This window comes from Rhinolophus sinicus, chromosome 5 (genome assembly GCF_057876585.1).
Source record: "Rhinolophus sinicus isolate RSI-liver-muscle chromosome 5, RSI-T2T, whole genome shotgun sequence".
In the NCBI taxonomy this organism is placed as follows: domain Eukaryota; kingdom Metazoa; phylum Chordata; class Mammalia; order Chiroptera; family Rhinolophidae; genus Rhinolophus; species Rhinolophus sinicus.
The window spans coordinates 11,663,847-11,676,284 of NC_142505.1; the positions used below are offsets into that span (position 1 = coordinate 11,663,847).

The following is a 12,438-nucleotide window of genomic DNA, read 5'->3' on the forward strand; positions in this document are numbered from 1 at the left end:
CATCTGAAATTTCAATGGAATTTAAAATTTTTTATAGTTTTGACTTTGTTGGGTGGTTGGGTTCTAACCCTACCACTGCCCACAAGGCTTTGCGTGTCCTTCATCATCTTCCTTAAGCTTACTGGGCCTCGGATTCCTTGTCTGAGCTCTGTCCAGCTCTGAAATTGCATAGGGACACTTAATGACCGGCTCACTTGTCACAAGTCCTTTGCATTTCATTTCTATTGACTTAAACCATATGTTACCTAAAATAGAAAAGATATTTCATCTGAGGCTGGTTTGTGGAGGGAGGGCAGATTGGTGATGGTTGTGCCGCTGTAGGAGTTTCCCGATGTTCAGTGGGAAGCCCTCTGACTTTGTAGTCGCTGGGTCAGATCAACAGTTTTATGCCGATGGGCAGAAAGTTGTCTTCATAATGTAGAAGAGCTGAGCTTCCATACACCATTTATTCACAGAATGCAACTTAAGTGGAAACCATCTGTTAAAGAAAACCTTTCATCTCTTGTTCCTGTGTGTAGGGAATAAAATGGGCTGCAGAACTGACGTTTAAATCCCTGTTTAAACTAAATACAGATTGGAAAACCCGCGTGAAAATCGAGCTGGTGCTTATAGCAAGGGAGGACCCTTAACCAAAGAAATGTCGTTTTGTGTTTGGGTGGGTTATCTCCCTTTGCCCAAAACTTTCTGTCCATAGCTAGCTGACAGCACAAGGGACAAAGGCGGGAACAGACCCGTCAGCTCAGCTTAACCTGTCTTGGTCGTCTATGGAGCGATGACTGTGATAGTCTGATGACGCTACACATGGGAGATTAGCTTTCTTTAATCATCCTACGATAGTAACCTGCAAGTTGTCTGTGTATTACAATGGCTCTAGGGTGAAACGTTCGTTTTGTTAGCTCCACAACACCCTTTCCCTTTTAGAGGAGCTGGTTGGATTTGCTGAGGGAGGAAGGAATGGGAGTGGGTTAGAGCCGCGATTGAGTTGCTTCAAATAATAAAAGGGGTTTTTAGCGGCAGTGTTAGAATATATAGACAACAAGGAGGTGAAGAAACATGGAGACCAAGAGCTGTTTCAAGGGGATTTTAAAGCTTTGCCAAGTGGTCTGTACACCTCCCTGCCTGCAGCCGGATGTACGTTACTTGCTAACTTCTTGTGGAATGGGACTTGTTTTGGAGAGCAATGGGTGCGGTAAACCGCTGGGTTTGGCCACGTGGTGGGGCATGGGGCAAGAGTCAGTGGTGTCCAAAGTCTGCTGCAGCTGGCGTGCATTTGAGAAGAGTGTTGCAGATGTAGAGAGCACTGAGCTGGAAAGGCCTTAACGGGTGGATGGGACTCACCCCTCACTGTGGCAGGAGGGCCTCTAACCTGTGACTGTCACTGCAGCACCTTCGGGGAGTGATAACAAGTTCTCCATCTGTCCCTTGGCGATCATCTCAAGGTCTGAAAATCCACACGTAGAAATTCCTTCATGTAGGTTACCAGCACCCCTCCGGACTTGATTACTCTTTGTCTAACGAGCACCTAGCAAGGCTTCATATTTTACAAACCACAATAAATGTTTACTTGATTAAGGTCACGATTTCAACTCTTGTCATTGTGTTGTAGCTGTCGTAGGGAGTGGGTAGAAGGTGACATCTCTCCGGGTCAGGCTTTCGGCTGGTCCTGAGCTCTGCGACCTCTCAGGCATGAGTGGGATCATGTTCTTTCTCCAACCAGAACAGCTTCCTACTCAGGTGTCTCATAGGACAGTATTTTAAAAAGAGGTCCTATTGCTACGAAAGTAAAGGAAAAACAGTTGGAAATCACTGCTTTTTGGACCAGAACGTTAATGTCCTTGAAGAATATCATTAAATCCCTGTTCTACGTTTGTCTTTCTTGAGTTGAGTCATCTCAATTTTTTTCTCTGTATAAATACATATTTTAATCAATGAACTCTCTCTGTAGCAGTTGTCCTGTGAACTATTACCTTGTCCTTTTAAAATTTTTGTCACCGATCAACATATAAGATAGTATGTTATTGATTTTATGATGTACATTTTTTTTAGGTTTTAATATTTCTGAAACTGGGATGTACTTTCCAAATCAATGGCTTTTTGCAGTTGCTTTCAGCCAGGCGACTTGGTTGTCATTGCCTTAACCAATTTATTTTCCTTTTATTTTCCTTTGGATAAGTGCCCAAAGGTGATATAAGGATATGTGTCTGAATCAGTCTAAAAGAGCTCTTTCAATAAAAATAAAATGAAAATTCTAAGTAATAAGAAACCAATGTCATAGTTTATGGGCAGCATTTTTCTTCGTGCTTGATAAAATAATGGTGCATCTTAGCACTAACGGTTGGCTTCCTAGTTTCAGGAAACACAGTTTATTCTTCAGTTAGGTTTGCTTCCTAAGTTCAAGGGCCCATGTGGGGTCTAGTGTATGAGTAGCAGCTTCTAGCAATGATTTGGTCAGAAGGAGACATGAAAAGGTTGTGTAGGCCCCTGCATACTTGGCTACTGTTGTGTCTTCTAGGCACCCATTAAAAAAGCAGAATAATCTGACTCATTCAGCTGGTGGTCCACTGTGACCTCTTGATTACTGTTTTCTTTACTCTTAGCCCATAACTATTTTCCAGCTTCTGTTTGCTGCTTTTAAAGCCTGATTACAGGCTATATACCTTCCTTCTTCTTTTCTAGAGTTTCTCATAAGATGGGCTGTTACCAGCAGTGCATCCTCCCCTAGATATTTTTTATTAAGAAAGCAAACCTTTCTCTTCTGATGGGCAAGAATTGCAGGTAGCTTCTGTGTCTTTCTCCGAGGCCTGGAGCAAAGTGAAGATGAAGAGAGCGGAATTCTGAATTTGATGTCCCATTTATTCAAAATAGCCATGTACAAATCTTAAGAAAAGATTTCTGGGGTTGCGTGCTAGATCGAAAAGCTCCAAGTATGGATCAAACTGGTTAGATATATAGCCAATTGAGAGTAGTTTTTATTATTAAAAAAAAGAAAAGATAAAAGCAATCCCCCATTGTAACGCCAATTCAGGTGGCCTGTGCTCCCTCCTGTCTGGTGCCTAATATCTGGGGCCCCTGGATTCACCATGCAGGGAGAGAGCCATGTGTGGGCACCTGATTGGTCAGGAGCCATGTGTGGGCACGTGATTGGTCAGGAGCTATGTGTGGGCATGTGATTGGTCAGGAGCCATGTGTGGGCACGTGATTGGTCAGGAGCTATGTGTGGGCATGTGATTGGTCAGGAGCCATGTGTGGGCACGTGATTGGTCAGGAGCTATGTGTGGGCATGTGATTGGTCAGGAGCCATGTGAGGGCACGTGATTGGTCAGGAGCCATGTGTGGGCACGTGATTGGTCAGGAGCCATGTGTGGGCACGTGATTGGTCAGGAGCTATGTGTGGGCATGTGATTGGTCAGGAGCCATGTGTTGGCACATGATTGGTGGGAACTTAATGGAGGGAGGCAGAGACGGCTGTGGATCCCGGGGATTGGGGTGTGTGTGACTGAGTGCTCAGTGTGGGGAGAGGAGTCTCCCAGAAGTAGTAACCTTTAAACGTGGCCTTGAGAGCCTTGTCGCGGGGGCGGGGGGGGGGGGGGGGGCGGAGTCCAGCTTAGGGGAGCGGTGAGTTCTAGCTGTGCTTGAACCAGAGACCATGGAGAAGTGTATGGAGTGAGGCTGAAGGGCAGTTTGGGACCAGATCTTGCAAGGCTTTATGCTGTGATTGTTTCATATTTTTTGGCTTTGCTAATAATTTATGCCATTTTAAATCAGGTAGTATCCTCTACTTAAAAAAAACACATTTTTTTTAGAGCCCCTGTGCCGTGGGGGTATGTGCTGTGAGGAGGTAGGCTGCTCAGCCACGGGGTTGGGATTGGGAGAGAATCAGGCTTGGGGTCATGGGATTGTACTGGAAACTTGAAACATGTTGAAAGCTGGACCTGGGAGTTCCCTGCAAGTCTCCATCACCAAGGTTTTTGAGATCAGCCAAAAGGACTGGGGAAGGGAGCATAAAAGACAGAGCCTGTCTCAGAGGTCCGATCCAAGGGCCTGGGAGAGCTAACAGCACACTGAGAGCAGAGAGCAGGCAGAATGTTTTTAATCCTGAGCTCCAGCCTCCAGTATCCTGGCCCTTGGCAGCCTAAGCGGTGGGAAAGCCAAGGAGCTGACTGCTTATGAGCAGGAGCCGTCACAGCCCCTGGGTCCTGCGTTCCTGGCCAGTCCCAGCTGGCTGAGAGGGCTGCATTTTGGTTGGTAATACAAGAAGCTGTGTTGGGTGGGCAGTGGAGGCTCAGGCAGCGTGCATTGAATTAAGCTGAATGGATTCCTCCATAGACTTCAGGGTCTACAGCACTAAGACTGCCTGCATCTGCTTAATAAATGCAGGTTCCCGAAGAACCTGAGGCCCCAGAAGAGCCGGTAGCTTGGTTTGGGAGTGCAGCGTGGCTGGACGGGCAGGATGGAAGGCATTCTTTTCCCCTTCTGCCACTTTTCTGAAGAGTAAAAGTTGCATTTAAACATGTCTTAAGCATGAGTTTGGATGGATTAGCCTTTGCATTTTGCTGTAATTCCAATCTCTCTTCATTTTATTTCGTTTATTTCAGTGGTTTACGTTTTGGCCTACTTCAGTAAATCGTTTTAATGCCAAGTAATAGAGGCAAACTGTATTTCATTGGGGGGAGAAAAGCTTTATTCATGGCAGATTTTCCATGACAGTGCCAAAATATCACTGTCATGATGTTTTATGTGTCTGTTCCAAAACAAACAATTAAAGAGCTATTTCAGTGGCAAATGGTAACAATAAAAAGGAGATTAGCAATACACTAGTTTGACAATTATATTGTTTTAACAGTTCTCGAGGAGAGCAGTTGAAGCAAGCTGCAGTAAATCTTTCAAGGCAACTGTGTCTTTACAAAAGAGTCTCTTTATGGGTCCTTGGAGCCTAAAGGATTTAATCATTGAGACACCAACGCAGTACAGACTGGCAGCCACATTACATTGGAGGAGTATTTTCAATCCTGTGCATCTATCATATCAGGCTTTTAAAACTGCTTTGCTCCATTCTCATTGTAACCCATCTAATGTGAATTGGGTCTTAGGGTACGTTAAAATGACAAGTTCCTTATAGTTTATGTAGCTGCATGCTTGTGTTCAATATGCCATTAATAAGATTCTGCTGTGCACGTGGGCATGGATTTCTAAACTAGAAAACGATTTGATTAAAATTTCAAAATGCTTGACTCAGGAAGATATTTTCAGAGTTACACAAAGAGTACTATTGGATGCAGGAGATAAATTTGATTCTTCAACCTACATGTGTACCTATTCAGGGCTTCTGTAGATTGCAGAGTGGAGCTGTACCAATTCCTATTGTAGACAAAGAAGGCTGTACACATTGCTAACACACTGTCCTTAAAATAAGTATTTTGAAATGGTTTTTTTTTTTTGGGGGGGGGGATGGATTTGCATGGATCTGTTCTTTGTAGCTTGTGTCATAAATTTGTATTTGCTAAATAACTCTAAGGCTAGAATGCGGCCTATTGATACTGGATGGAATGAAGCGAAGTCCCCATGTAACAACAACCGAACAAATAACTTTAATCTGATAGCATTGTGTTACATGGTTAGCTGAATAAATGGGCTGACGCGAAGTAAAATGAATTTACACCTTAAATTTGGGCTGAACATAACTAGTTTCTGCAATATCAGCCCAACTGGTTTGGAAGAAGATGGATTTTGTTAAGATAAAAACCATATGATTTCATTCATATGTGGGATATAAAACTGAAAGCAACAAACAAACGAGAGAAACAAAAAACTTATAGACACAGACAACAGTTTTGTGGTTATCAGAGGGTAAGGGGGAGGGTAACTGCTATTGCACTTCTCAGTGTGGTATCCAGTAGCCACACAAAGCTCACTGAGCAACTTGAAACATGGGTCATCCCAATTGAGATGTGATATAAGTGTGGAATACATACTGCATTTGCAAGAAAAAATATAGGATTGTAAAGTAGCTGATTAATTTTCTTATATTGATTGTATGCTAAAATGATAGTATTTTGGGTATATTGGGCTAAATGAAATATTATTAAAATTAGTTTCATTTGATTCTTTTTACTTTTTTGACTACAGCTTTCAGAGCATTTACACCATGTGGCTTGCATTATATTTCAGTTGGATAGTGCTGCAGGAGAGGATTTCCTAAGTCTTGTATCCTCAGTTACACTGTGAGTTTCACTTAGGGAAGAAGCCACACTGTACAACCTCATTTGCCCCCAGCACATACCCTCCCCACTTTATACCTTTCAGTATGTACGAGGTCTGACAATTAAGTTTGCAAACTTATTGCTATGATGTTGCTAACATTTTTTGATATCAGAGGGATTATTCATTATGAATTTCTACCAACTGGAGAAATAGCCAAGTTTACTATTTGGAAGTGCTGAAAAGGCTGTGTGTAAAAGTTAGATGACTTGAACTTTTCGCCAAGAATTCATGGCTCTTGCATCACCACAATGCACCAGCTCACATGGCACTGTCTGTGAGGGAGTTTTTAGCCAATAAACACATCACTGTATTGGAACGCCCTCCCTACTCACCTGACTTCTTTCTTTACCCAAAGGTAAAGGAAATATTAAAAGGAAGACACATTTTAATGACATTCAGGACATCAAGAGTAATACAACAGCAACTCTGATGGCCATTCCAGAAAAAGAGTTCCAAAATTGCTTTGAAAGGTGGACTAGGCACTGGCATCAGTGCATAGCTTCTCATGGGGAGTACTTCGAAGGTGACCATAGTGATATTCAGCAGTGAGGTACATAGTACTTTTTCTATGATGAGTTCGTGAACTGAATTGTCAGACATCATATTGATTTACTAGTGAACTAGTGAAGGAGGTGAGGCATGGTTGCTAGATCCCTCCTTTTCAGACTGCAGTTATAGCCGACCTTTTCCCCCCTTGATGATGGATTGAAAGAAGAAATAGTAGGAAGGGCCAATGTTCTTCAGTGTGACGTACAGAAGGCAGTTTGGTTGTAGCTCCCCCAAATTTGATCATGACTGGTGACACTACACAGTTTTACTTCTTTCCTAACTCTGGACTATCTGGGGATGCCCAGTCATTGGACATCTTTGTGTTTAGGCTTGTGATAAAAAAACAATAAAATGCCTAATGTGGATAACAGGCATTGCCCAACCTCACTACTCCAAAACCCTTTGTGAGTGTAGTTTTTGATTGATGGAACAAAGCAAAATAACTTGGTAAATACAAAGGATGACTGGAAGAGCCTGGGATAAACTCAGTGGTTACTCATTCTCAATGTATAACTACTTGTGGAGAGCAGGATGTAGGCTGATAAGGTCCTTGCAGCTTGTAAGGTCATCCAGGGAGGCCTCGCCTCAGCATCTCCCCCCAGAAAGAATAAGACAACACAAACACAGCCGCAGGGCATATAACCTTACAAATACTCAATACAGAGAGTCTGGTGCCTAGCCCTCCTAATACAAATAAGAGACTGATCCTTTCAGAGACTTGACTTCACCTTTGCGCTTACACCGTATATCTCCCTATTTGGTCCCCAAAGATGGCTGGTTAGTCAATGACGGGTAAGATTCCTCAAGGAAGGAACAACCTAAGACAGACACAGCCGCATAGGGGCCATCTGGAGAACTCAACCCCACAAAGAAGGCTGGTTAGTCAATGACGGGTAAGATTCCTCCAGGAAGGAACAACCTAAGACAGGCACAGCCGCATGGGGGTCTTCTGGAGAAGTCAACCCCAAAAAGATGGCTGGTTAGTCAATGACGGGTAAGATTCCTCAAGGAAGGAACAACCTAAGACAGGCACAGTCACACAGGGGTCATCTAAATACTCACGGGGTTGATAAAGGTGGACATAGATCCCCCACCTTCCCCCCGGCTAGGAGAGCTTCTGCCTCTGTGGCTATATTCAATGATGTGAGGAATTCTTAATGTGATAACATCAGTTCTCCATCTATTCTTTTCAGTAAGTTTCAACATAAAGGTTTTGTCCCCTGGAAGGGTGCATGCAACAATTACAATTACATTCATGACACTTTTGACAGACAACGGTGATTAGTTTAAATCTATTTTCTGATATGATATATGAGACTCATAGACCGCGGCTTAAACCAAAAAGAGAAGGGGGAGATGTGGAGAGCAGGATGTACGCTGACAAGGACCTTACAACCTGCAAGGTTATTCAAGGGAGGCCTCACCTCAACATCTTCCCCCAGAAAGAACAAGATAACACAATTACAGCCATAGACATACAAACTTGCATATTCACAGAACAGTATGTTCTTCTAATACTTGCTTGTTTCTACTAATACTAGCTTGTATAGGCAATTGTTCTAGACCAGGGGTGTCCAAACTGTGGCCCGCAGGTCAACTGCGGCCCATGATCTATTGTTAATTGGCCCGCAGCAAATTCCAAAAATATATTTAGTTTACTTAAATAAACCAGGTGAGGCAATACGTACTTCACCTCGAGTGAGTGGCCCGGCTGTTTGTGAATTGTACCGCATGTGGCCCTTGGTGAAAAACATTGAAAAAAGTTTGGACTCCCCTGTTCTAGACTGTGTAAAAACCGTGTGAGAAAAAAAACTGTGCCACTGCTCTGCCATCCATGGACAGTGGACTTCCTGATCCCAACTTTCCTGTCTCTGTGTTTTCTCTTAATCTCCCACCCTTCCCCCTCAGGCGTAGCCCTCCTGTCTGCGCAACCACTGAATGTTACTTTTTCCTGAAACTTCTTCAGCATTATAGAATCCCATAAAGTTTATTCAGGAACAAAACAATGGAGAACACACACTTTTAAAGAAAGTAGAAATGTCAGCAAAAAGTTACTTGTTTCGATTACATAAAGCAGCAAGCATCTATAGCATTTGCTTTTGATGCGCTTTTGTATTTGTTTTCTTGGATGAGCAAGAAAAAACAGAATTTATGTGTTTACCCAGAGCTGCAAAGGATTTTCTGACTGAGCCAGGAAATCTGACGCACTGAAGTAGTTTATAGATTTATGGGAAAGGAGCACTTTTTAAATAGCTCTAGCAAGTGAAATTGGATTTTGGATTTATTAGCGGTACCAAATTGGAGAGAGACTGTGATGAGAAGCCAGGTAAGGGCAAGTTATTACATAGGATTTTTAGGTTTATTTTTTCTGCTAACATGCTTGTTAGTATGGTCTCATTTTTGAAAAAAAGACAAAAAAGAGATAATACATGTGTGGAAAATAATGAGGAGAATATGCATTAAGCTGTAAGCTGTGATATTGTGGAAGGGCTTCCCATTCTATTAGACATTTCTGTACTGTTTGAACTCTTTACAAATATGTATTGTTTTTTGCTAATATGAGCAACTCTGAACAGAACCTCTTTGTCATATCTTTACACATCTGTGTGAGTTTCTATAGGGTGTTTGAAAGTTGAATTGTTACACCAAAGTATATGCATCTTTTGTATTTTGATATTACTCTCCAAAAGTAATATAAAAATTTCCCACGCAGCTGTTGTATAAATCAAGAGCTACTTTTGCCACACTCACAACTGAGTATTATTGGTCTTTTAAATTGTCAGTTGTTTGTATTTTGAGCTGTTTGCTTTTTTAATATCAGTCACATTTATTATTATTATTATTATTATTATTATTTTTGCTTAGAGCTTCTTTGTTTGCCAGCATGCTTAGGAAAGGACTTCTCTTCACCAAGGTTATAAAATATTAATCCCTCTTTTATTCTATTCATTTATAATTTCATGATTAAATCTTAAATCTTTGCTTCAAAAAACTTTGTCAGAAGGAATGAGTACGAATCCAGCTTTTCTCTTCCCCACACCTCTCACCATCACTGAGTTGTTCCAACAGTATTTGTTGATGTTACCCATCATTGTGGTGGCATGAAATACCAGATGTATCATTCATTCACTTACCTCCATATATTGTTTATTGTCTGTATTGATATACAATAAACTTCATATATTTATTAGATGTAATTTGGTGATATTTTACAAATGTATATTCAGTCGAGATAATGAACATATTCATGGTTCCCCCCTCCCATTTCCTTGTGCCTATCTATAACCCATCCCCCCCTACTCCCATTCCAGCCCCTGGCAACTATTAATTTGCTTTCAGTCACTGTAGATTAGTTTGTATTTTATAGCATTTTATGTAAATAAGTAATAATATATGGATTCTTTTTTTTTGTTAATGGACCTCTGGCTTCTTTGAGCATTTCCTTGTCTTCTAGGGATAAAGCATTATGTCTGATGTTAATATCACCACTGCAGCTTCCTTTGATTAGTATTAGTAAGGAATATTTTGTGAATTTCTTAACTTTTAACCTATTTATGCCTTCAAATTTAAAGTTGTTTTCTTTTTTAGAAAATTTTTCTTTTTTAATGTATAGTTGGTATACAGTCTTATATTGGTTATATTAGTTTCAGGTGTACAATATAGTAATTCGACATTTTGGTACCTTTCTATGTGATCACCCCACTAATTCTAGTAACCACCTGTCACAGTGTAAACTTATCACAATATTATTGATTATATTCTCCTTCCCCATTTCACCCATCTCACACCCCTTCTCTTCTGGTAACCATCCCTTTGGTCTCTGTTTCTATGAGTCTGTTTTTGTTTTGTTTGTTTGTTTTGTTTTTGTAGATTGAACATATAAGTGAAACCATATGGTATTTGTCTTTCTTAAGCAAAGAATATCTGGGACGAGAATACATGTCACCAGTGTATGAGCTAATTTAATGTTCATGTATACTGAATAGTTGGTGCTTCCTCTTTTAGTATATTTCGTTTTGGATTTAGTGTATCATGAATACTGAGGATCCAGATGTCTCGTATGTTTAATGACTCATGAATACTAGGTATCTTTTGCTCTTTTCATACACTTTTATTCATGTTTAGCACACATATGCTCTATCTATACATGTCACATTTGTAGGCTCCATCTATCCCATTTACTTTTTTCTGTATCAGAATTAAATACTCTCAAGTAGTAAGACCACTTCATGTGTTATGTAAAAACATGACAGCAATATACTTCTGTTTTTAGTAACTCCCCATTACACACATCATAAAAGAACACCTGCAAAACCTACATGATCTGACTGTGGCTACCTCTCCTGCTTCGTGTCGCACCTCCTTCCCTTCCCGATGCTTTCACCAGGTTGACTTCTCAGCTTACCGAGTAGGCCATGCATAGGGCTATTTGTCTCTTACCTCAGAACCTTTCCTTTTACTATTCCCTCTTCCCAGAATGTTCTCTCTGAACGGCTGAGTGCACCTCAACCTTCAGATGTCAGAGAGACCTTCTTTACCTCATCTGAAATAGCCCTGTGAGAAGAAAAGGTCCATGCCTGTCTCTCTAGCCTTGCCTATCATCTGGCACAAAGGAGTCTTAGATATCAAGTAGCCACTCATTATATTTATATTGAACAGTTAATATATTTTTAATATTCACTGTTATTTTTAATGTAGTGCTGGATTCAATATGCAAACTTTTTTTAAAGGTTTTTAGAGAAATATTTGTAAATGAAATCATTTGTAGTTTTTGTGTCAAGTCTACATTCTTAACTTTTTGTTTTAAAATGTTTACAGTTTCATAAGAAATTGCAAAGGTAGTATTGAGGAGGCCTGTGAACTTCACTCAGTTTCTCCCAGTGGTTATATTTTCTATAACCGTAGTGCAATATCAAAACCAGAAAATCGACGTTAGTACACTGTACCTGTGTAGTTCAATTTATGTACATTTTTTGAGGTTTTTTTTTTGGCCAAGGATATAGTTTGTCTTGGTTTATATTCTGTGGTGCTTGAAGGGAAGTTGTATGCTGTTGCTGTTCATTGGAGTGTTGTATAAAAGCTGATTAGATCCTGTTGGTTGATGGTGGTGCTGAGTTCTTCTATATCATTGCTGGTTTTCTTTCTAATTATTCTATCAGTTGAGGAGACAGGGGTGTTGAAGACTTCAGTTAACTGTGGATTTGGCTATTTCTCCTCTCTTGTTTCCCAGTTTGTGCTTCAGTGAGCTGCAGCTCTGTTTGGTTCATACATCTTTCAGGTTGTTATGTCTTCTTGGTGATTTGAGGTATTATATCATTTTATTATCATCATTTTTATCATTATGTAATGTCTCTCTATGTTCCTTTTAATTTCCTTTCCTCTGAAGTCTATTTTTTCTGGTATCAGCATAGCCACACCTGTTTTCTCTTGATTATAGTTTGCATGATATATCTTTTTCCATTCTTTTACTGTTCAACCTACCTTTATCATTATATTTTAAATGAGTTTCTTGTGGATAGCATGTAGTTGGGTCATTTTTAAAAAGATTTTTATTAAAATATAGCTAACATACAATATTATATTAATTTCAGGTGTACACCATAGGTGTTCAGCATTTATATATCTACA

The 12,438-nt window shown here is 40.5% G+C and overlaps 1 protein-coding gene across 3 annotated transcripts in view; it reads left to right on the plus strand.

Moving 5' to 3' along the window:
* The window catches only part of ULK4 (unc-51 like kinase 4), a 406,057-nt gene that overhangs the window by 194,067 nt on the left and 199,552 nt on the right, over nt 1-12,438 (plus strand). The gene's annotated exons all lie outside the window — the stretch shown is intronic.